At 44.0% G+C, this 13,020-nt stretch overlaps 64 non-coding genes across 64 annotated transcripts; all 64 read left to right on the top strand.

The window, feature by feature from the left end:
* Nucleotides 1-33: 33 nt before the first annotated feature.
* TRNAV-UAC (transfer RNA valine (anticodon UAC)) lies at nt 34-106 on the top strand. Its single transcript has one exon. It is a non-coding gene; the product is annotated as a tRNA-Val (tRNA).
* A 440-nt stretch (nt 107-546) lies between these two features.
* TRNAV-AAC (transfer RNA valine (anticodon AAC)) lies at nt 547-619 on the top strand. Its single transcript has one exon. It is a non-coding gene; the product is annotated as a tRNA-Val (tRNA).
* A 98-nt stretch (nt 620-717) lies between these two features.
* TRNAV-UAC (transfer RNA valine (anticodon UAC)) lies at nt 718-790 on the top strand. Its single transcript has one exon. It is a non-coding gene; the product is annotated as a tRNA-Val (tRNA).
* Nucleotides 791-888: 98 nt separating this feature from the next.
* TRNAV-AAC (transfer RNA valine (anticodon AAC)) lies at nt 889-961 on the top strand. The gene has a single exon. It is a non-coding gene; the product is annotated as a tRNA-Val (tRNA).
* A 98-nt stretch (nt 962-1,059) lies between these two features.
* TRNAV-AAC (transfer RNA valine (anticodon AAC)) lies at nt 1,060-1,132 on the top strand. Its single transcript has one exon. It is a non-coding gene; the product is annotated as a tRNA-Val (tRNA).
* A 98-nt stretch (nt 1,133-1,230) lies between these two features.
* On the top strand, nt 1,231-1,303 carry TRNAV-AAC (transfer RNA valine (anticodon AAC)). The gene has a single exon. It is a non-coding gene; the product is annotated as a tRNA-Val (tRNA).
* A 98-nt stretch (nt 1,304-1,401) lies between these two features.
* On the top strand, nt 1,402-1,474 carry TRNAV-AAC (transfer RNA valine (anticodon AAC)). The gene has a single exon. It is a non-coding gene; the product is annotated as a tRNA-Val (tRNA).
* A 98-nt stretch (nt 1,475-1,572) lies between these two features.
* Nucleotides 1,573-1,645, top strand: TRNAV-AAC (transfer RNA valine (anticodon AAC)). Its single transcript has one exon. It is a non-coding gene; the product is annotated as a tRNA-Val (tRNA).
* A 269-nt stretch (nt 1,646-1,914) lies between these two features.
* On the top strand, nt 1,915-1,987 carry TRNAV-UAC (transfer RNA valine (anticodon UAC)). The gene has a single exon. It is a non-coding gene; the product is annotated as a tRNA-Val (tRNA).
* A 440-nt stretch (nt 1,988-2,427) lies between these two features.
* TRNAV-AAC (transfer RNA valine (anticodon AAC)) lies at nt 2,428-2,500 on the top strand. Its single transcript has one exon. It is a non-coding gene; the product is annotated as a tRNA-Val (tRNA).
* Nucleotides 2,501-2,598: 98 nt separating this feature from the next.
* On the top strand, nt 2,599-2,671 carry TRNAV-UAC (transfer RNA valine (anticodon UAC)). Its single transcript has one exon. It is a non-coding gene; the product is annotated as a tRNA-Val (tRNA).
* Nucleotides 2,672-2,769: 98 nt separating this feature from the next.
* On the top strand, nt 2,770-2,842 carry TRNAV-AAC (transfer RNA valine (anticodon AAC)). The gene has a single exon. It is a non-coding gene; the product is annotated as a tRNA-Val (tRNA).
* A 98-nt stretch (nt 2,843-2,940) lies between these two features.
* TRNAV-AAC (transfer RNA valine (anticodon AAC)) lies at nt 2,941-3,013 on the top strand. Its single transcript has one exon. It is a non-coding gene; the product is annotated as a tRNA-Val (tRNA).
* Nucleotides 3,014-3,111: 98 nt separating this feature from the next.
* Nucleotides 3,112-3,184, top strand: TRNAV-AAC (transfer RNA valine (anticodon AAC)). The gene has a single exon. It is a non-coding gene; the product is annotated as a tRNA-Val (tRNA).
* Nucleotides 3,185-3,282: 98 nt separating this feature from the next.
* Nucleotides 3,283-3,355, top strand: TRNAV-AAC (transfer RNA valine (anticodon AAC)). The gene has a single exon. It is a non-coding gene; the product is annotated as a tRNA-Val (tRNA).
* Nucleotides 3,356-3,453: 98 nt separating this feature from the next.
* Nucleotides 3,454-3,526, top strand: TRNAV-AAC (transfer RNA valine (anticodon AAC)). Its single transcript has one exon. It is a non-coding gene; the product is annotated as a tRNA-Val (tRNA).
* A 98-nt stretch (nt 3,527-3,624) lies between these two features.
* TRNAV-UAC (transfer RNA valine (anticodon UAC)) lies at nt 3,625-3,697 on the top strand. Its single transcript has one exon. It is a non-coding gene; the product is annotated as a tRNA-Val (tRNA).
* Nucleotides 3,698-3,795: 98 nt separating this feature from the next.
* TRNAV-AAC (transfer RNA valine (anticodon AAC)) lies at nt 3,796-3,868 on the top strand. The gene has a single exon. It is a non-coding gene; the product is annotated as a tRNA-Val (tRNA).
* Nucleotides 3,869-4,129: 261 nt separating this feature from the next.
* Nucleotides 4,130-4,202, top strand: TRNAV-AAC (transfer RNA valine (anticodon AAC)). Its single transcript has one exon. It is a non-coding gene; the product is annotated as a tRNA-Val (tRNA).
* Nucleotides 4,203-4,300: 98 nt separating this feature from the next.
* Nucleotides 4,301-4,373, top strand: TRNAV-AAC (transfer RNA valine (anticodon AAC)). The gene has a single exon. It is a non-coding gene; the product is annotated as a tRNA-Val (tRNA).
* Nucleotides 4,374-4,471: 98 nt separating this feature from the next.
* On the top strand, nt 4,472-4,544 carry TRNAV-AAC (transfer RNA valine (anticodon AAC)). Its single transcript has one exon. It is a non-coding gene; the product is annotated as a tRNA-Val (tRNA).
* A 90-nt stretch (nt 4,545-4,634) lies between these two features.
* TRNAV-AAC (transfer RNA valine (anticodon AAC)) lies at nt 4,635-4,707 on the top strand. The gene has a single exon. It is a non-coding gene; the product is annotated as a tRNA-Val (tRNA).
* A 98-nt stretch (nt 4,708-4,805) lies between these two features.
* On the top strand, nt 4,806-4,878 carry TRNAV-AAC (transfer RNA valine (anticodon AAC)). The gene has a single exon. It is a non-coding gene; the product is annotated as a tRNA-Val (tRNA).
* Nucleotides 4,879-4,976: 98 nt separating this feature from the next.
* Nucleotides 4,977-5,049, top strand: TRNAV-AAC (transfer RNA valine (anticodon AAC)). The gene has a single exon. It is a non-coding gene; the product is annotated as a tRNA-Val (tRNA).
* A 90-nt stretch (nt 5,050-5,139) lies between these two features.
* TRNAV-AAC (transfer RNA valine (anticodon AAC)) lies at nt 5,140-5,212 on the top strand. Its single transcript has one exon. It is a non-coding gene; the product is annotated as a tRNA-Val (tRNA).
* A 98-nt stretch (nt 5,213-5,310) lies between these two features.
* On the top strand, nt 5,311-5,383 carry TRNAV-AAC (transfer RNA valine (anticodon AAC)). The gene has a single exon. It is a non-coding gene; the product is annotated as a tRNA-Val (tRNA).
* A 98-nt stretch (nt 5,384-5,481) lies between these two features.
* TRNAV-AAC (transfer RNA valine (anticodon AAC)) lies at nt 5,482-5,554 on the top strand. Its single transcript has one exon. It is a non-coding gene; the product is annotated as a tRNA-Val (tRNA).
* Nucleotides 5,555-5,644: 90 nt separating this feature from the next.
* On the top strand, nt 5,645-5,717 carry TRNAV-AAC (transfer RNA valine (anticodon AAC)). Its single transcript has one exon. It is a non-coding gene; the product is annotated as a tRNA-Val (tRNA).
* A 98-nt stretch (nt 5,718-5,815) lies between these two features.
* TRNAV-CAC (transfer RNA valine (anticodon CAC)) lies at nt 5,816-5,888 on the top strand. The gene has a single exon. It is a non-coding gene; the product is annotated as a tRNA-Val (tRNA).
* Nucleotides 5,889-6,141: 253 nt separating this feature from the next.
* Nucleotides 6,142-6,214, top strand: TRNAV-AAC (transfer RNA valine (anticodon AAC)). Its single transcript has one exon. It is a non-coding gene; the product is annotated as a tRNA-Val (tRNA).
* A 98-nt stretch (nt 6,215-6,312) lies between these two features.
* Nucleotides 6,313-6,385, top strand: TRNAV-UAC (transfer RNA valine (anticodon UAC)). Its single transcript has one exon. It is a non-coding gene; the product is annotated as a tRNA-Val (tRNA).
* A 98-nt stretch (nt 6,386-6,483) lies between these two features.
* TRNAV-AAC (transfer RNA valine (anticodon AAC)) lies at nt 6,484-6,556 on the top strand. The gene has a single exon. It is a non-coding gene; the product is annotated as a tRNA-Val (tRNA).
* A 98-nt stretch (nt 6,557-6,654) lies between these two features.
* On the top strand, nt 6,655-6,727 carry TRNAV-AAC (transfer RNA valine (anticodon AAC)). The gene has a single exon. It is a non-coding gene; the product is annotated as a tRNA-Val (tRNA).
* Nucleotides 6,728-6,825: 98 nt separating this feature from the next.
* TRNAV-CAC (transfer RNA valine (anticodon CAC)) lies at nt 6,826-6,898 on the top strand. The gene has a single exon. It is a non-coding gene; the product is annotated as a tRNA-Val (tRNA).
* Nucleotides 6,899-7,151: 253 nt separating this feature from the next.
* TRNAV-AAC (transfer RNA valine (anticodon AAC)) lies at nt 7,152-7,224 on the top strand. Its single transcript has one exon. It is a non-coding gene; the product is annotated as a tRNA-Val (tRNA).
* Nucleotides 7,225-7,322: 98 nt separating this feature from the next.
* Nucleotides 7,323-7,395, top strand: TRNAV-CAC (transfer RNA valine (anticodon CAC)). Its single transcript has one exon. It is a non-coding gene; the product is annotated as a tRNA-Val (tRNA).
* A 253-nt stretch (nt 7,396-7,648) lies between these two features.
* On the top strand, nt 7,649-7,721 carry TRNAV-AAC (transfer RNA valine (anticodon AAC)). The gene has a single exon. It is a non-coding gene; the product is annotated as a tRNA-Val (tRNA).
* A 98-nt stretch (nt 7,722-7,819) lies between these two features.
* TRNAV-UAC (transfer RNA valine (anticodon UAC)) lies at nt 7,820-7,892 on the top strand. The gene has a single exon. It is a non-coding gene; the product is annotated as a tRNA-Val (tRNA).
* Nucleotides 7,893-7,990: 98 nt separating this feature from the next.
* On the top strand, nt 7,991-8,063 carry TRNAV-AAC (transfer RNA valine (anticodon AAC)). Its single transcript has one exon. It is a non-coding gene; the product is annotated as a tRNA-Val (tRNA).
* Nucleotides 8,064-8,161: 98 nt separating this feature from the next.
* On the top strand, nt 8,162-8,234 carry TRNAV-AAC (transfer RNA valine (anticodon AAC)). Its single transcript has one exon. It is a non-coding gene; the product is annotated as a tRNA-Val (tRNA).
* A 90-nt stretch (nt 8,235-8,324) lies between these two features.
* Nucleotides 8,325-8,397, top strand: TRNAV-AAC (transfer RNA valine (anticodon AAC)). The gene has a single exon. It is a non-coding gene; the product is annotated as a tRNA-Val (tRNA).
* Nucleotides 8,398-8,488: 91 nt separating this feature from the next.
* TRNAV-UAC (transfer RNA valine (anticodon UAC)) lies at nt 8,489-8,561 on the top strand. The gene has a single exon. It is a non-coding gene; the product is annotated as a tRNA-Val (tRNA).
* Nucleotides 8,562-8,651: 90 nt separating this feature from the next.
* TRNAV-UAC (transfer RNA valine (anticodon UAC)) lies at nt 8,652-8,724 on the top strand. The gene has a single exon. It is a non-coding gene; the product is annotated as a tRNA-Val (tRNA).
* A 269-nt stretch (nt 8,725-8,993) lies between these two features.
* On the top strand, nt 8,994-9,066 carry TRNAV-UAC (transfer RNA valine (anticodon UAC)). The gene has a single exon. It is a non-coding gene; the product is annotated as a tRNA-Val (tRNA).
* A 98-nt stretch (nt 9,067-9,164) lies between these two features.
* Nucleotides 9,165-9,237, top strand: TRNAV-AAC (transfer RNA valine (anticodon AAC)). The gene has a single exon. It is a non-coding gene; the product is annotated as a tRNA-Val (tRNA).
* Nucleotides 9,238-9,335: 98 nt separating this feature from the next.
* TRNAV-UAC (transfer RNA valine (anticodon UAC)) lies at nt 9,336-9,408 on the top strand. Its single transcript has one exon. It is a non-coding gene; the product is annotated as a tRNA-Val (tRNA).
* A 98-nt stretch (nt 9,409-9,506) lies between these two features.
* TRNAV-AAC (transfer RNA valine (anticodon AAC)) lies at nt 9,507-9,579 on the top strand. The gene has a single exon. It is a non-coding gene; the product is annotated as a tRNA-Val (tRNA).
* A 253-nt stretch (nt 9,580-9,832) lies between these two features.
* Nucleotides 9,833-9,905, top strand: TRNAV-AAC (transfer RNA valine (anticodon AAC)). Its single transcript has one exon. It is a non-coding gene; the product is annotated as a tRNA-Val (tRNA).
* A 98-nt stretch (nt 9,906-10,003) lies between these two features.
* On the top strand, nt 10,004-10,076 carry TRNAV-UAC (transfer RNA valine (anticodon UAC)). Its single transcript has one exon. It is a non-coding gene; the product is annotated as a tRNA-Val (tRNA).
* Nucleotides 10,077-10,174: 98 nt separating this feature from the next.
* TRNAV-AAC (transfer RNA valine (anticodon AAC)) lies at nt 10,175-10,247 on the top strand. The gene has a single exon. It is a non-coding gene; the product is annotated as a tRNA-Val (tRNA).
* Nucleotides 10,248-10,345: 98 nt separating this feature from the next.
* On the top strand, nt 10,346-10,418 carry TRNAV-AAC (transfer RNA valine (anticodon AAC)). Its single transcript has one exon. It is a non-coding gene; the product is annotated as a tRNA-Val (tRNA).
* Nucleotides 10,419-10,508: 90 nt separating this feature from the next.
* Nucleotides 10,509-10,581, top strand: TRNAV-AAC (transfer RNA valine (anticodon AAC)). Its single transcript has one exon. It is a non-coding gene; the product is annotated as a tRNA-Val (tRNA).
* A 98-nt stretch (nt 10,582-10,679) lies between these two features.
* Nucleotides 10,680-10,752, top strand: TRNAV-UAC (transfer RNA valine (anticodon UAC)). The gene has a single exon. It is a non-coding gene; the product is annotated as a tRNA-Val (tRNA).
* Nucleotides 10,753-10,850: 98 nt separating this feature from the next.
* TRNAV-AAC (transfer RNA valine (anticodon AAC)) lies at nt 10,851-10,923 on the top strand. The gene has a single exon. It is a non-coding gene; the product is annotated as a tRNA-Val (tRNA).
* A 98-nt stretch (nt 10,924-11,021) lies between these two features.
* Nucleotides 11,022-11,094, top strand: TRNAV-AAC (transfer RNA valine (anticodon AAC)). Its single transcript has one exon. It is a non-coding gene; the product is annotated as a tRNA-Val (tRNA).
* Nucleotides 11,095-11,184: 90 nt separating this feature from the next.
* On the top strand, nt 11,185-11,257 carry TRNAV-UAC (transfer RNA valine (anticodon UAC)). The gene has a single exon. It is a non-coding gene; the product is annotated as a tRNA-Val (tRNA).
* A 269-nt stretch (nt 11,258-11,526) lies between these two features.
* TRNAV-UAC (transfer RNA valine (anticodon UAC)) lies at nt 11,527-11,599 on the top strand. The gene has a single exon. It is a non-coding gene; the product is annotated as a tRNA-Val (tRNA).
* Nucleotides 11,600-11,697: 98 nt separating this feature from the next.
* Nucleotides 11,698-11,770, top strand: TRNAV-AAC (transfer RNA valine (anticodon AAC)). Its single transcript has one exon. It is a non-coding gene; the product is annotated as a tRNA-Val (tRNA).
* A 98-nt stretch (nt 11,771-11,868) lies between these two features.
* Nucleotides 11,869-11,941, top strand: TRNAV-UAC (transfer RNA valine (anticodon UAC)). The gene has a single exon. It is a non-coding gene; the product is annotated as a tRNA-Val (tRNA).
* A 98-nt stretch (nt 11,942-12,039) lies between these two features.
* On the top strand, nt 12,040-12,112 carry TRNAV-AAC (transfer RNA valine (anticodon AAC)). Its single transcript has one exon. It is a non-coding gene; the product is annotated as a tRNA-Val (tRNA).
* A 253-nt stretch (nt 12,113-12,365) lies between these two features.
* On the top strand, nt 12,366-12,438 carry TRNAV-AAC (transfer RNA valine (anticodon AAC)). Its single transcript has one exon. It is a non-coding gene; the product is annotated as a tRNA-Val (tRNA).
* Nucleotides 12,439-12,536: 98 nt separating this feature from the next.
* Nucleotides 12,537-12,609, top strand: TRNAV-UAC (transfer RNA valine (anticodon UAC)). Its single transcript has one exon. It is a non-coding gene; the product is annotated as a tRNA-Val (tRNA).
* Nucleotides 12,610-12,707: 98 nt separating this feature from the next.
* Nucleotides 12,708-12,780, top strand: TRNAV-AAC (transfer RNA valine (anticodon AAC)). Its single transcript has one exon. It is a non-coding gene; the product is annotated as a tRNA-Val (tRNA).
* A 98-nt stretch (nt 12,781-12,878) lies between these two features.
* Nucleotides 12,879-12,951, top strand: TRNAV-AAC (transfer RNA valine (anticodon AAC)). The gene has a single exon. It is a non-coding gene; the product is annotated as a tRNA-Val (tRNA).
* Nucleotides 12,952-13,020: the final 69 nt, after the last annotated feature.

A 13,020-nucleotide genomic window follows, 5' to 3' on the forward strand; every position in this document is an offset into this window, starting at 1 on the left:
CGGGTTGTGGGTTGCGGAACAATCAACATCCAAGTTTCTGTAGTGTAGTGGTTATCACGTTCGCCTTACACGCGAAAGGTCCCCTGTTCGAGATAGGGCAGAAACATGGAATTTTTTTTGTTGCCACTAATTGGCTGGATTCTTTTTCTCAATTCGTTTCTGCATGGCTTGCGGGTTGTGGGTTGCGGAACAATCAATATCCAAGTTTCTGTAGTGTAGTGGTTATCACGTTCGCCTAACATGCGAAAGGTCCCCTGTTCGAGACAGGGCAGAAACATGGAATTTTTTTTGTTGGCACTAATTGGCTGGATTCTTTTTCTCAATTCGTTTCTGCATGGCTTGCGGGTTGTGGGTTGCGGAACAATCAATATCCAAGTTTCTGTAGTGTAGTGGTTATCACGTTCGCCTAACACGCGAAAGGTCCCCAGTTCGAGACAGGGCAGAAACATGGAATTTTTTTTGTTGGCACTAATTGGCTGGATTCTTTTTCTCAATTCGTTTCTGCATGGCTTGCGGGTTGTGGGTTGCGGAACAATCAATATCCAAGTTTCTGTAGTGTAGTGGTTATCACGTTCGCCTAACACGCGAAAGGTCCCCTGTTCGAGACAGGGCAGAAACATGGAATTTTTTTTGTTGGCACTAATTGGCTGGATTATTTTTCTCAATTCGTTTCTGCATGGCTTGCGGGTTGTGGGTTGCGGAACAATCAACATCCAAGTTTCTGTAGTGTAGTGGTTATCACGTTCGCCTTACACGCGAAAGGTCCCCTGTTCGAGACAGGGCAGAAACATGGAATTTTTTTTGTTGGCACTAATTGGCTGGATTCTTTTTCTCAATTCGTTTCTGCATGGCTTGCGGGTTGTGGGTTGCGGAACAATCAATATCCAAGTTTCTGTAGTGTAGTGGTTATCACGTTCGCCTAACACGCGAAAGGTCCCCTGTTCGAGACAGGGCAGAAACATGGAATTTTTTTTGTTGGCACTAATTGGCTGGATTCTTTTTCTCAATTCGTTTCTGCATGGCTTGCGGGTTGTGGGTTGCGGAACAATCAATATCCAAGTTTCTGTAGTGTAGTGGTTATCACGTTCGCCTAACACGCGAAAGGTCCCCTGTTCGAGACAGGGCAGAAACATGGAATTTTTTTTGTTGGCACTAATTGGCTGGATTCTTTTTCTCAATTCGTTTCTGCATGGCTTGCGGGTTGTGGGTTGCGGAACAATCAATATCCAAGTTTCTGTAGTGTAGTGGTTATCACGTTCGCCTAACACGCGAAAGGTCCCCTGTTCGAGACAGGGCAGAAACATGGAATTTTTTTTGTTGGCACTAATTGGCTGGATTCTTTTTCTCAATTCGTTTCTGCATGGCTTGCGGGTTGTGGGTTGCGGAACAATCAATATCCAAGTTTCTGTAGTGTAGTGGTTATCACGTTCGCCTAACACGCGAAAGGTCCCCTGTTCGAGACAGGGCAGAAACATGGAATTTTTTTTGTTGGCACTAATTGGCTGGATTCTTTTTCTCAATTCGTTTCTGCATGGCTTGCGGGTTGTGGGTTGCGGAACAATCAATATCCAAGTTTCTGTAGTGTAGTGGTTATCACGTTCGCCTAACACGCGAAAGGTCCCCTGTTCGAGACAGGGCAGAAACATGGAATTTTTTTTGTTGGCACTAATTGGCTGGATTCTTTTTCTCAATTCGTTTCTGCATGGCTTGCGGGTTGTGGGTTGCGGAACAATCAATATCCAAGTTTCTGTAGTGTAGTGGTTATCACGTTCGCCTAACACGCGAAAGGTCCCCTGTTCGAGACAGGGTAGAAACATGGCATTTTTTTTGTTGGCACTAATTGGCTGGATTATTTTTCTCAATTCGTTTCTGCATGGCTTGCGGGTTGTGGGTTGCGGAACAATCAACATCCAAGTTTCTGTAGTGTAGTGGTTATCACGTTCGCCTTACACGCGAAAGGTCCCCTGTTCGAGATAGGGCAGAAACATGGAATTTTTTTTGTTGCCACTAATTGGCTGGATTCTTTTTCTCAATTCGTTTCTGCATGGCTTGCGGGTTGTGGGTTGCGGAACAATCAATATCCAAGTTTCTGTAGTGTAGTGGTTATCACGTTCGCCTAACATGCGAAAGGTCCCCTGTTCGAGACAGGGCAGAAACATGGAATTTTTTTTGTTGGCACTAATTGGCTGGATTCTTTTTCTCAATTCGTTTCTGCATGGCTTGCGGGTTGTGGGTTGCGGAACAATCAATATCCAAGTTTCTGTAGTGTAGTGGTTATCACGTTCGCCTAACACGCGAAAGGTCCCCAGTTCGAGACAGGGCAGAAACATGGAATTTTTTTTGTTGGCACTAATTGGCTGGATTCTTTTTCTCAATTCGTTTCTGCATGGCTTGCGGGTTGTGGGTTGCGGAACAATCAATATCCAAGTTTCTGTAGTGTAGTGGTTATCACGTTCGCCTAACACGCGAAAGGTCCCCTGTTCGAGACAGGGCAGAAACATGGAATTTTTTTTGTTGGCACTAATTGGCTGGATTATTTTTCTCAATTCGTTTCTGCATGGCTTGCGGGTTGTGGGTTGCGGAACAATCAACATCCAAGTTTCTGTAGTGTAGTGGTTATCACGTTCGCCTTACACGCGAAAGGTCCCCTGTTCGAGACAGGGCAGAAACATGGAATTTTTTTTGTTGGCACTAATTGGCTGGATTCTTTTTCTCAATTCGTTTCTGCATGGCTTGCGGGTTGTGGGTTGCGGAACAATCAATATCCAAGTTTCTGTAGTGTAGTGGTTATCACGTTCGCCTAACACGCGAAAGGTCCCCTGTTCGAGACAGGGCAGAAACATGGAATTTTTTTTGTTGGCACTAATTGGCTGGATTCTTTTTCTCAATTCGTTTCTGCATGGCTTGCGGGTTGTGGGTTGCGGAACAATCAATATCCAAGTTTCTGTAGTGTAGTGGTTATCACGTTCGCCTAACACGCGAAAGGTCCCCTGTTCGAGACAGGGCAGAAACATGGAATTTTTTTTGTTGGCACTAATTGGCTGGATTCTTTTTCTCAATTCGTTTCTGCATGGCTTGCGGGTTGTGGGTTGCGGAACAATCAATATCCAAGTTTCTGTAGTGTAGTGGTTATCACGTTCGCCTAACACGCGAAAGGTCCCCTGTTCGAGACAGGGCAGAAACATGGAATTTTTTTTGTTGGCACTAATTGGCTGGATTCTTTTTCTCAATTCGTTTCTGCATGGCTTGCGGGTTGTGGGTTGCGGAACAATCAATATCCAAGTTTCTGTAGTGTAGTGGTTATCACGTTCGCCTAACACGCGAAAGGTCCCCTGTTCGAGACAGGGCAGAAACATGGAATTTTTTTTGTTGGCACTAATTGGCTGGATTCTTTTTCTCAATTCGTTTCTGCATGGCTTGCGGGTTGTGGGTTGCGGAACAATCAATATCCAAGTTTCTGTAGTGTAGTGGTTATCACGTTCGCCTAACACGCGAAAGGTCCCCTGTTCGAGACAGGGCAGAAACATGGAATTTTTTTTGTTGGCACTAATTGGCTGGATTATTTTTCTCAATTCGTTTCTGCATGGCTTGCGGGTTGTGGGTTGCGGAACAATCAACATCCAAGTTTCTGTAGTGTAGTGGTTATCACGTTCGCCTTACATGCGAAAGGTCCCCTGTTCGAGACAGGGCAGAAACATGGAATTTTTTTTGTTGCCACTAATTGGCTGGATTCTTTTTCTCAATTCGTTTCTGCATGGCTTGCGGGTTGTGGGTTGCGGAACAACCAATATCCAAGTTTCTGTAGTGTAGTGGTTATCACGTTCGCCTAACACGCGAAAGGTCCCCTGTTCGAGACAGGGCAGAAACATGGAATTTTTTTTGTTGGCACTAATTGGCTGGATTCTTTTTCTCAATTCGTTTCTGCATGGCTTGCGGGTTGTGGGTTGCGGAACAATCAATATCCAAGTTTCTGTAGTGTAGTGGTTATCACGTTCGCCTAACACGCGAAAGGTCCCCTGTTCGAGACAGGGCAGAAGCATGGAACTATGTCTTCATTTTAACACAAAGAAAGCCTTTAAATTTGTCAAACTTTGGTTTCTGCAATGGTGGGTTTTTGTATCAAGGGGAAGTTTCTGTAGTGTAGTGGTTATCACGTTCGCCTAACACGCGAAAGGTCCCCTGTTCGAGACAGGGCAGAAACATGGAATTTTTTTTGTTGGCACTAATTGGCTGGATTCTTTTTCTCAATTCGTTTCTGCATGGCTTGCGGGTTGTGGGTTACGGAACAATCACTATCCAAGTTTCTGTAGTGTAGTGGTTATCACGTTCGCCTAACACGCGAAAGGTCCCCTGTTCGAGACAGGGCAGAAACATGGAATTTTTTTTGTTGGCACTAATTGGCTGGATTCTTTTTCTCAATTCGTTTCTGCATGGCTTGCGGGTTGTGGGTTGCGGAACAATCAAAATCCAAGTTTCTGTAGTGTAGTGGTTATCACGTTCGCCTAACACGCGAAAGGTCCCCTGTTCGAGACAGGGCAGAAACATGCAACTATGTCTTCCTTTTAACACAAAGAAAGCCTTTAAATTTGTCAAACTTTGGTTTCTGCAATGGTGGGTTTTTGTATCAAGGGGAAGTTTCTGTAGTGTAGTGGTTATCACGTTCGCCTAACACGCGAAAGGTCCCCTGTTCGAGACAGGGCAGAAACATGGAATTTTTTTTGTTGGCACTAATTGGCTGGATTATTTTTCTCAATTCGTTTCTGCATGGCTTGCGGGTTGTGGGTTGCGGAACAATCAATATCCAAGTTTCTGTAGTGTAGTGGTTATCACGTTCGCCTAACACGCGAAAGGTCCCCTGTTCGAGACAGGGCAGAAACATGGAATTTTTTTTGTTGGCACTAATTGGCTGGATTCTTTTTCTCAATTCGTTTCTGCATGGCTTGCGGGTTGTGGGTTGCGGAACAATCAATATCCAAGTTTCTGTAGTGTAGTGGTTATCACGTTCGCCTAACACGCGAAAGGTCCCCTGTTCGAGACAGGGCAGAAACATGGAACTATGTCTTCATTTTAACACAAAGAAAGCCTTTAAATTTGTCAAACTTTGGTTTCTGCAATGGTGGGTTTTTGTATCAAGGGGAAGTTTCTGTAGTGTAGTGGTTATCACGTTCGCCTAACACGCGAAAGGTCCCCTGTTCGAGACAGGGCAGAAACATGGAATTTTTTTTGTTGGCACTAATTGGCTGGATTCTTTTTCTCAATTCGTTTCTGCATGGCTTGCGGGTTGTGGGTTGCGGAACAATCACTATCCAAGTTTCTGTAGTGTAGTGGTTATCACGTTCGCCTAACACGCGAAAGGTCCCCTGTTCGAGACAGGGCAGAAACATGGAATTTTTTTTGTTGGCACTAATTGGCTGGATTCTTTTTCTCAATTCGTTTCTGCATGGCTTGCGGGTTGTGGGTTGCGGAACAATCAATATCCAAGTTTCTGTAGTGTAGTGGTTATCACGTTCGCCTAACACGCGAAAGGTCCCCTGTTCGAGACAGGGCAGAAACATGGAACTATGTCTTCCTTTTAACACAAAGAAAGCCTTTAAATTTGTCAAACTTTGGTTTCTGCAATGGTGGGTTTTTGTATCAAGGGGAAGTTTCTGTAGTGTAGTGGTTATCACGTTCGCCTAACACGCGAAAGGTCCCCTGTTCGAGACAGGGCAGAAACATGGAATTTTTTTTGTTGGCACTAATTGGCTGGATTCTTTTTCTCAATTCGTTTCTGCATGGCTTGCGGGTTGTGGGTTGCGGAACAATCAATATCCAAGTTTCTGTAGTGTAGTGGTTATCACGTTCGCCTCACACGCGAAAGGTCCCCTGTTCGAAACTGGGCAGAAACAAGGAACTATGTGTTCCTTTTAACACAAAGAAAGCCTTTAAATTTGTCAAACTTTGGTTTCTGCAATGGTGGGTTTTTGCATCAAGGGGAAGTTTCTGTAGTGTAGTGGTTATCACGTTCGCCTAACACGCGAAAGGTCTCCTGTTCGAGACAGGGCAGAAACATGGAACTATGTCTTCATTTTAACACAAAGAAAGCCTTTAAATTTGTCAAACTTTGGTTTCTGCAATGGTGGGTTTTTGTATCAAGGGGAAGTTTCTGTAGTGTAGTGGTTATCACGTTCGCCTAACACGCGAAAGGTCCCCTGTTCGAGACAGGGCAGAAACATGGAATTTTTTTTTTTGGCACTAATTGGCTGGATTATTTTTCTCAAATCGTTTCTGCATGGCTTGCGGGTTGTGGGTTGCGGAACAATCAATATCCAAGTTTCTGTAGTGTAGTGGTTATCACGTTCACCTTACACGCGAAAGGTCCCCTGTTCGAGACAGGGCAGAAACATGGAATTTTTTATGTTGCCACTAATTGGCTGGATTCTTTTTCTCAATTCGTTTCTGCATGGCTTGTGGGTTGTGGGTTGCGGAACAATCAATATCCAAGTTTCTGTAGTGTAGTGGTTATCACGTTCGCCTAACACGCGAAAGGTCCCCTGTTCGAGACAGGGCAGAAACATGGAATTTTTTATGTTGCCACTAATTGGCTGGATTCTTTTTCTCAATTCGTTTCTGCATGGCTTGTGGGTTGTGGGTTGCGGAACAATCAATATCCAAGTTTCTGTAGTGTAGTGGTTATCACGTTCGCCTAACACGCGAAAGGTCCCCTGTTCGAGACAGGGCAGAAACATGGAATTTTTTTTGTTGGCACTAATTGGCTGGATTCTTTTTCTCAATTCGTTTCTGCATGGCTTGCGGGTTGTGGGTTGCGGAACAATCAATATCCAAGTTTCTGTAGTGTAGTGGTTATCACGTTCGCCTCACACGCGAAAGGTCCCCTGTTCGAAACTGGGCAGAAACAAGGAACTATGTGTTCCTTTTAACACAAAGAAAGCCTTTAAATTTGTCAAACTTTGGTTTCTGCAATGGTGGGTTTTTGCATCAAGGGGAAGTTTCTGTAGTGTAGTGGTTATCACGTTCGCCTAACACGCGAAAGGTCTCCTGTTCGAGACAGGGCAGAAACATGGAACTATGTCTTCATTTTAACACAAAGAAAGCCTTTAAATTTGTCAAACTTTGGTTTCTGCAATGGTGGGTTTTTGTATCAAGGGGAAGTTTCTGTAGTGTAGTGGTTATCACGTTCGCCTAACACGCGAAAGGTCCCCTGTTCGAGACAGGGCAGAAACATGGAATTTTTTTTGTTGGCACTAATTGGCTGGATTCTTTTTCTCAATTCGTTTCTGCATGGCTTGCGGGTTGTGGGTTGCGGAACAATCAATATCCAAGTTTCTGTAGTGTAGTGGTTATCACGTTCGCCTCACACGCGAAAGGTCCCCTGTTCGAAACTGGGCAGAAACAAGGAACTATGTGTTCCTTTTAACGCAAAGAAAGCCTTTAAATTTGTCAAACTTTGGTTTCTGCAATGGTGGGTTTTTGCATCAAGGGGAAGTTTCTGTAGTGTAGTGGTTATCACGTTCGCCTAACACGCGAAAGGTCTCCTGTTCGAGACAGGGCAGAAACATGGAACTATGTCTTCATTTTAACACAAAGAAAGCCTTTAAATTTGTCAAACTTTGGTTTCTGCAATGGTGGGTTTTTGTATCAAGGGGAAGTTTCTGTAGTGTAGTGGTTATCACGTTCGCCTAACACGCGAAAGGTCCCCTGTTCGAGACAGGGCAGAAACATGGAATTTTTTTTTTTGGCACTAATTGGCTGGATTATTTTTCTCAAATCGTTTCTGCATGGCTTGCGGGTTGTGGGTTGCGGAACAATCAATATCCAAGTTTCTGTAGTGTAGTGGTTATCACGTTCACCTTACACGCGAAAGGTCCCCTGTTCGAGACAGGGCAGAAACATGGAATTTTTTATGTTGCCACTAATTGGCTGGATTCTTTTTCTCAATTCGTTTCTGCATGGCTTTCGGGTTGTGGGTTGCGGAACAATCAATATCCAAGTTTCTGTAGTGTAGTGGTTATCACGTTCGCCTAACACGCGAAAGGTCCCCTGTTCGAGACAGGGCAGAAACATGGAATTTTTTATGTTGCCACTAATTGGCTGGATTCTTTTTCTCAATTCGTTTCTGCATGGCTTGTGGGTTGTGGGTTGCGGAACAATCAATATCCAAGTTTCTGTAGTGTAGTGGTTATCACGTTCGCCTAACACGCGAAAGGTCCCCTGTTCGAGACAGGGCAGAAACATGGAACTATGTCTTCCTTTTAACACAAAGAAAGCCTTTAAATTTGTCAAACTTTGCTTTCTGCAATGGTGGGTTTTTGTATCAAGGGGAAGTTTCTGTAGTGTAGTGGTTATCACGTTCGCCTAACACGCGAAAGGTCCCCTGTTCGAGACAGGGCAGAAACATGGAATTTTTTTTGTTGCCGCTAATTGGCTGGATTATTTTTCTCAATTCGTTTCTGCATGGCTTCCGGGTTGCAGAACAATCAATATCCAAGTTTCTGTAGTGTAGTGGTTATCATGTTCGCCTTACACGCGAAAGGTCCCCTGTTCGAAACTGGGCAGAAACAAGGAACTATGTGTTCCTTTTAACACAAAGAAAGCCTTTAAATTTGTCAAACTTTGGTTTCTGCAATGGTGGGTTTTTGTATCAAGGGGAAGTTTCTGTAGTGTAGTGGTTATAACGTTCGCCTTACACGCGAAAGGTCCCCTGTTCGAGACAGGGCAGAAACATGGAGTTTATTTTGTTGCCACTAATTGGCTGGATTATTTTTCTCAATTCGTTTCTGCATGGCTTGCGGGTTGTGGGTTGCGGAACAATCAATATCCAAGTTTCTGTAGTGTAGTGGTTATCACGTTCGCCTAACATGCAAAAGGTCCCCTGTTCGAGACAGGGCAGAAACATGGAATTTTTTTTGTTGGCACTAATTGGCTGGATTATTTTTCTCAATTCGTTTCTGCATGGCTTGCGGGTTGTGGGTTGCTGAACAATCAACATCCAAGTTTCTGTAGTGTAGTGGTTATCACGTTCGCCTTACACGCGAAAGGTCCCCTGTTCGAGACAGGGCAGAAACATGGAATTTTTTTTGTTGGCACTAATTGGCTGGATTCTTTTTCTCAATTAGTTTCTGCATGGCTTGCGGGTTGTGGGTTGCGGAACAATCAATATCCAAGTTTCTGTAGTGTAGTGGTTATCACGTTCGCCTAACACGCGAAAGGTCCCCTGTTCGAGACAGGGCAGAAACAAGGAATTTTTTTTGTTGCCACTAATTGGCTGGATTATTTTTCTCAATTCGTTTCTGCATGGCTTGCGGGTTGTGGGTTGCGGAACAATCAATATCCAAGTTTCTGTAGTGTAGTGGTTATCACGTTCGCCTTACACGCGAAAGGTCCCCTGTTCGAGACAGGGCAGAAACATGAAATTTTTTTTGTTGCCGCTAATTGGCTGGATTATTTTTCTCAATTCGTTTCTGCATGGCTTGCGGGTTGTGGGTTGCGGAACAATCAATATCCAAGTTTCTGTAGTGTAGTGGTTATCACGTTCGCCTAACACGCGAAAGGTCCCCTGTTCGAGACAGGGCAGAAACATGGAACTATGTCTTCCTTTTAACACAAAGAAAGCCTTTAAATTTGTCAAACTTTGCTTTCTGCAATGGTGGGTTTTTGTATCAAGGGGAAGTTTCTGTAGTGTAGTGGTTATCACGTTCGCCTAACACGCGAAAGGTCTCCTGTTCGAGACAGGGCAGAAACATGGAACTATGTCTTCATTTTAACACAAAGAAAGCCTTTAAATTTGTCAAACTTTGGTTTCTGCAATGGTGGGTTTTTGTATCAAGGGGAAGTTTCTGTAGTGTAGTGGTTATCACGTTCGCCTAACACGCGAAAGGTCCCCTGTTCGAGACAGGGCAGAAACATGGAATTTTTTTTTTTGGCACTAATTGGCTGGATTATTTTTCTCAAATCGTTTCTGCATGGCTTGCGGGTTGTGGGTTGCGGAACAATCAATATCCAAGTTTCTGTAGTGTAGTGGTTATCACGTTCACCTTACACGCGAAAGGTCCCCTGTTCGAGACAGGGCAGAAACATGGAATTTTTTATGTTGCCACTAATTGGCTGGATTCTTTTTCTCAATTCGTTTCTGCATGGCTTTCGGGTTGTGGGTTGCGGAACAATCAATATCCAAGTTTCTGTAGTGTAGTGGTTATCACGTTCGCCTAACACGCGAAAGGTCCCCTGTTCGAGACAGGGCAGAAACATGGAATTTTTTTTGTTGGCACTAATTGGCTGGATTCTATTTCTCAATTCGTTTCTGCATGGCTTGCGGGTTGTGGGTTGCGGAACAATCAATATCCAAGTTTCTGTAGTGTAGTGGTTATCACGTTCGCCTAACACGCGAAAGGTCCCCTGTTCGAGACAGGGCAGAAACATGGAACTATGTCTTCCTTTTAACACAAAGAAAGCCTTTAAATTTGTCAAACTTTGGTTTCTGCAATGGTGGGTTTTTGTATCAAGGGGAAGTTTCTGTAGTGTAGTGGTTATCACGTTCGCCTAACACGCGAAAGGTCCCCTGTTCGAGACAGGGCAGAAACATGGAATTTTTTTTTTTGGCACTAATTGGCTGGATTATTTTTCTCAAATCGTTTCTGCATGGCTTGCGGGTTGTGGGTTGCGGAACAATCAATATCCAAGTTTCTGTAGTGTAGTGGTTATCACGTTCACCTTACACGCGAAAGGTCCCCTGTTCGAGACAGGGCAGAAACATGGAATTTTTTATGTTGCCACTAATTGGCTGGATTCTTTTTCTCAATTCGTTTCTGCATGGCTTTCGGGTTGTGGGTTGCGGAACAATCAATATCCAAGTTTCTGTAGTGTAGTGGTTATCACGTTCGCCTAACACGCGAAAGGTCCCCTGTTCGAGACAGGGCAGAAACATGGAATTTTTTTTGTTGGCACTAATTGGCTGGATTCTATTTCTCAATTCGTTTCTGCATGGCTTGCGGGTTGTGGGTTGCGGAACAATCAATATCCAAGTTTCTGTAGTGTAGTGGTTATCACGTTCGCCTAACACGCGAAAGGTCCCCTGTTCGAGACAGGGCAGAAACATGGAACTATGTCTTCCTTTTAACACAAAGAAAGCCTTTAAATTTGTCAAACTTTGGTTTCTGCAATGGTGGGTTTTTGTATCAAGGGGAAGTTTCTGTAGTGTAGTGGTTATCACGTTCGCCTTACACGCGAAAGGTCCCCTGTTCGAGACAGGGCAGAAACATGGAGTTTATTTTGTTGCCACTAATTGGCTGGATTATTTTTCTCAATTCGTTTCTGCATGGCTTGCGGGTTGTGGGTTGCGGAACAATCAATATCCAAGTTTCTGTAGTGTAGTGGTTATCACGTTCGCCTAACATGCAAAAGGTCCCCTGTTCGAGACAGGGCAGAAACATGGAATTTTTTTTGTTGGCACTAATTGGCTGGATTATTTTTCTCAATTCGTTTCTGCATGGCTTGCGGGTTGTGGGTTGCTGAACAATCAACATCCAAGTTTCTGTAGTGTAGTGGTTATCACGTTCGCCTTACACGCGAAAGGTCCCCTGTTCGAGACAGGGCAGAAACATGGAATTTTTTTTGTTGGCACTAATTGGCTGGATTCTTTTTCTCAATTAGTTTCTGCATGGCTTGCGGGTTGTGGGTTGCGGAACAATCAATATCCAAGTTTCTGTAGTGTAGTGGTTATCACGTTCGCCTAACACGCGAAAGGTCCCCTGTTCGAGACAGGGCAGAAACAAGGAATTTTTTTTGTTGCCACTAATTGGCTGGATTATTTTTCTCAATTCGTTTCTGCATGGCTTGCGGGTTGTGGGTTGCGGAACAATCAATATCCAAGTTTCTGTAGTGTAGTGGTTATCACGTTCGCCTTACACGCGAAAGGTCCCCTGTTCGAGACAGGGCAGAAACATGAAATTTTTTTTGTTGCCGCTAATTGGCTGGATTATTTTTCTCAATTCGTTTCTGCATGGCTTGCGGGTTGTGGGTTGCGGAACAATCAATATCCAAGTTTCTGTAGTGTAGTGGTTATCACGTTCGCCTAACACGCGAAAGGTCCCCTGTTCGAGACAGGGCAGAAACATGGAACTATGTCTTCCTTTTAACACAAAGAAAGCCTTTAAATTTGTCAAACTTTGCTTTCTGCAATGGTGGGTTTTTGTATCAAGGGGAAGTTTCTGTAGTGTAGTGGTTATCACGTTCGCCTAACACGCGAAAGGTCTCCTGTTCGAGACAGGGCAGAAACATGGAACTATGTCTTCATTTTAACACAAAGAAAGCCTTTAAATTTGTCAAACTTTGGTTTCTGCAATGGTGGGTTTTTGTATCAAGGGGAAGTTTCTGTAGTGTAGTGGTTATCACGTTCGCCTAACACGCGAAAGGTCCCCTGTTCGAGACAGGGCAGAAACATGGAATTTTTTTTTTTGGCACTAATTGGCTGGATTATTTTTCTCAAATCGTTTCTGCATGGCTTGCGGGTTGTGGGTTGCGGAACAATCAATATCCAAGTTTCTGTAGTGTAGTGGTTATCACGTTCACCTTACACGCGAAAGGTCCCCTGTTCGAGACAGGGCAGAAACATGGAATTTTTTATGTTGCCACTAATTGGCTGGATTCTTTTTCTCAATTCGTTTCTGCATGGCTTTCGGGTTGTGGGTTGCAGAACAATCAATATCCAAGTTTCTGTAGTGTAGTGGTTATCACGTTCGCCTAACACGCGAAAGGTCCCCTGTTCGAGACAGGGCAGAAACATGGAATTTTTTTTGTTGGCACTAATTGGCTGGATTCTATTTCTCAATTCGTTTCTGCATGGCTTGCGGGTTGTGGGTTGCGGAACAATCAATATCCAAGTTTCTGTAGTGTAGTGGTTATCACGTTCGCCTAACACGCGAAAGGTCCCCTGTTCGAGACAGGGCAGAAACATGGAACTATGTCTTCCTTTTAACACAAAGAAAGCCTTTAAATTTGTCAAACTTTGGTTTCTGCAATGGT

The sequence above is a fragment of the Rhinoderma darwinii genome, chromosome 4, assembly GCF_050947455.1.
Source record: "Rhinoderma darwinii isolate aRhiDar2 chromosome 4, aRhiDar2.hap1, whole genome shotgun sequence".
Lineage (NCBI taxonomy): Eukaryota > Metazoa > Chordata > Amphibia > Anura > Rhinodermatidae > Rhinoderma > Rhinoderma darwinii.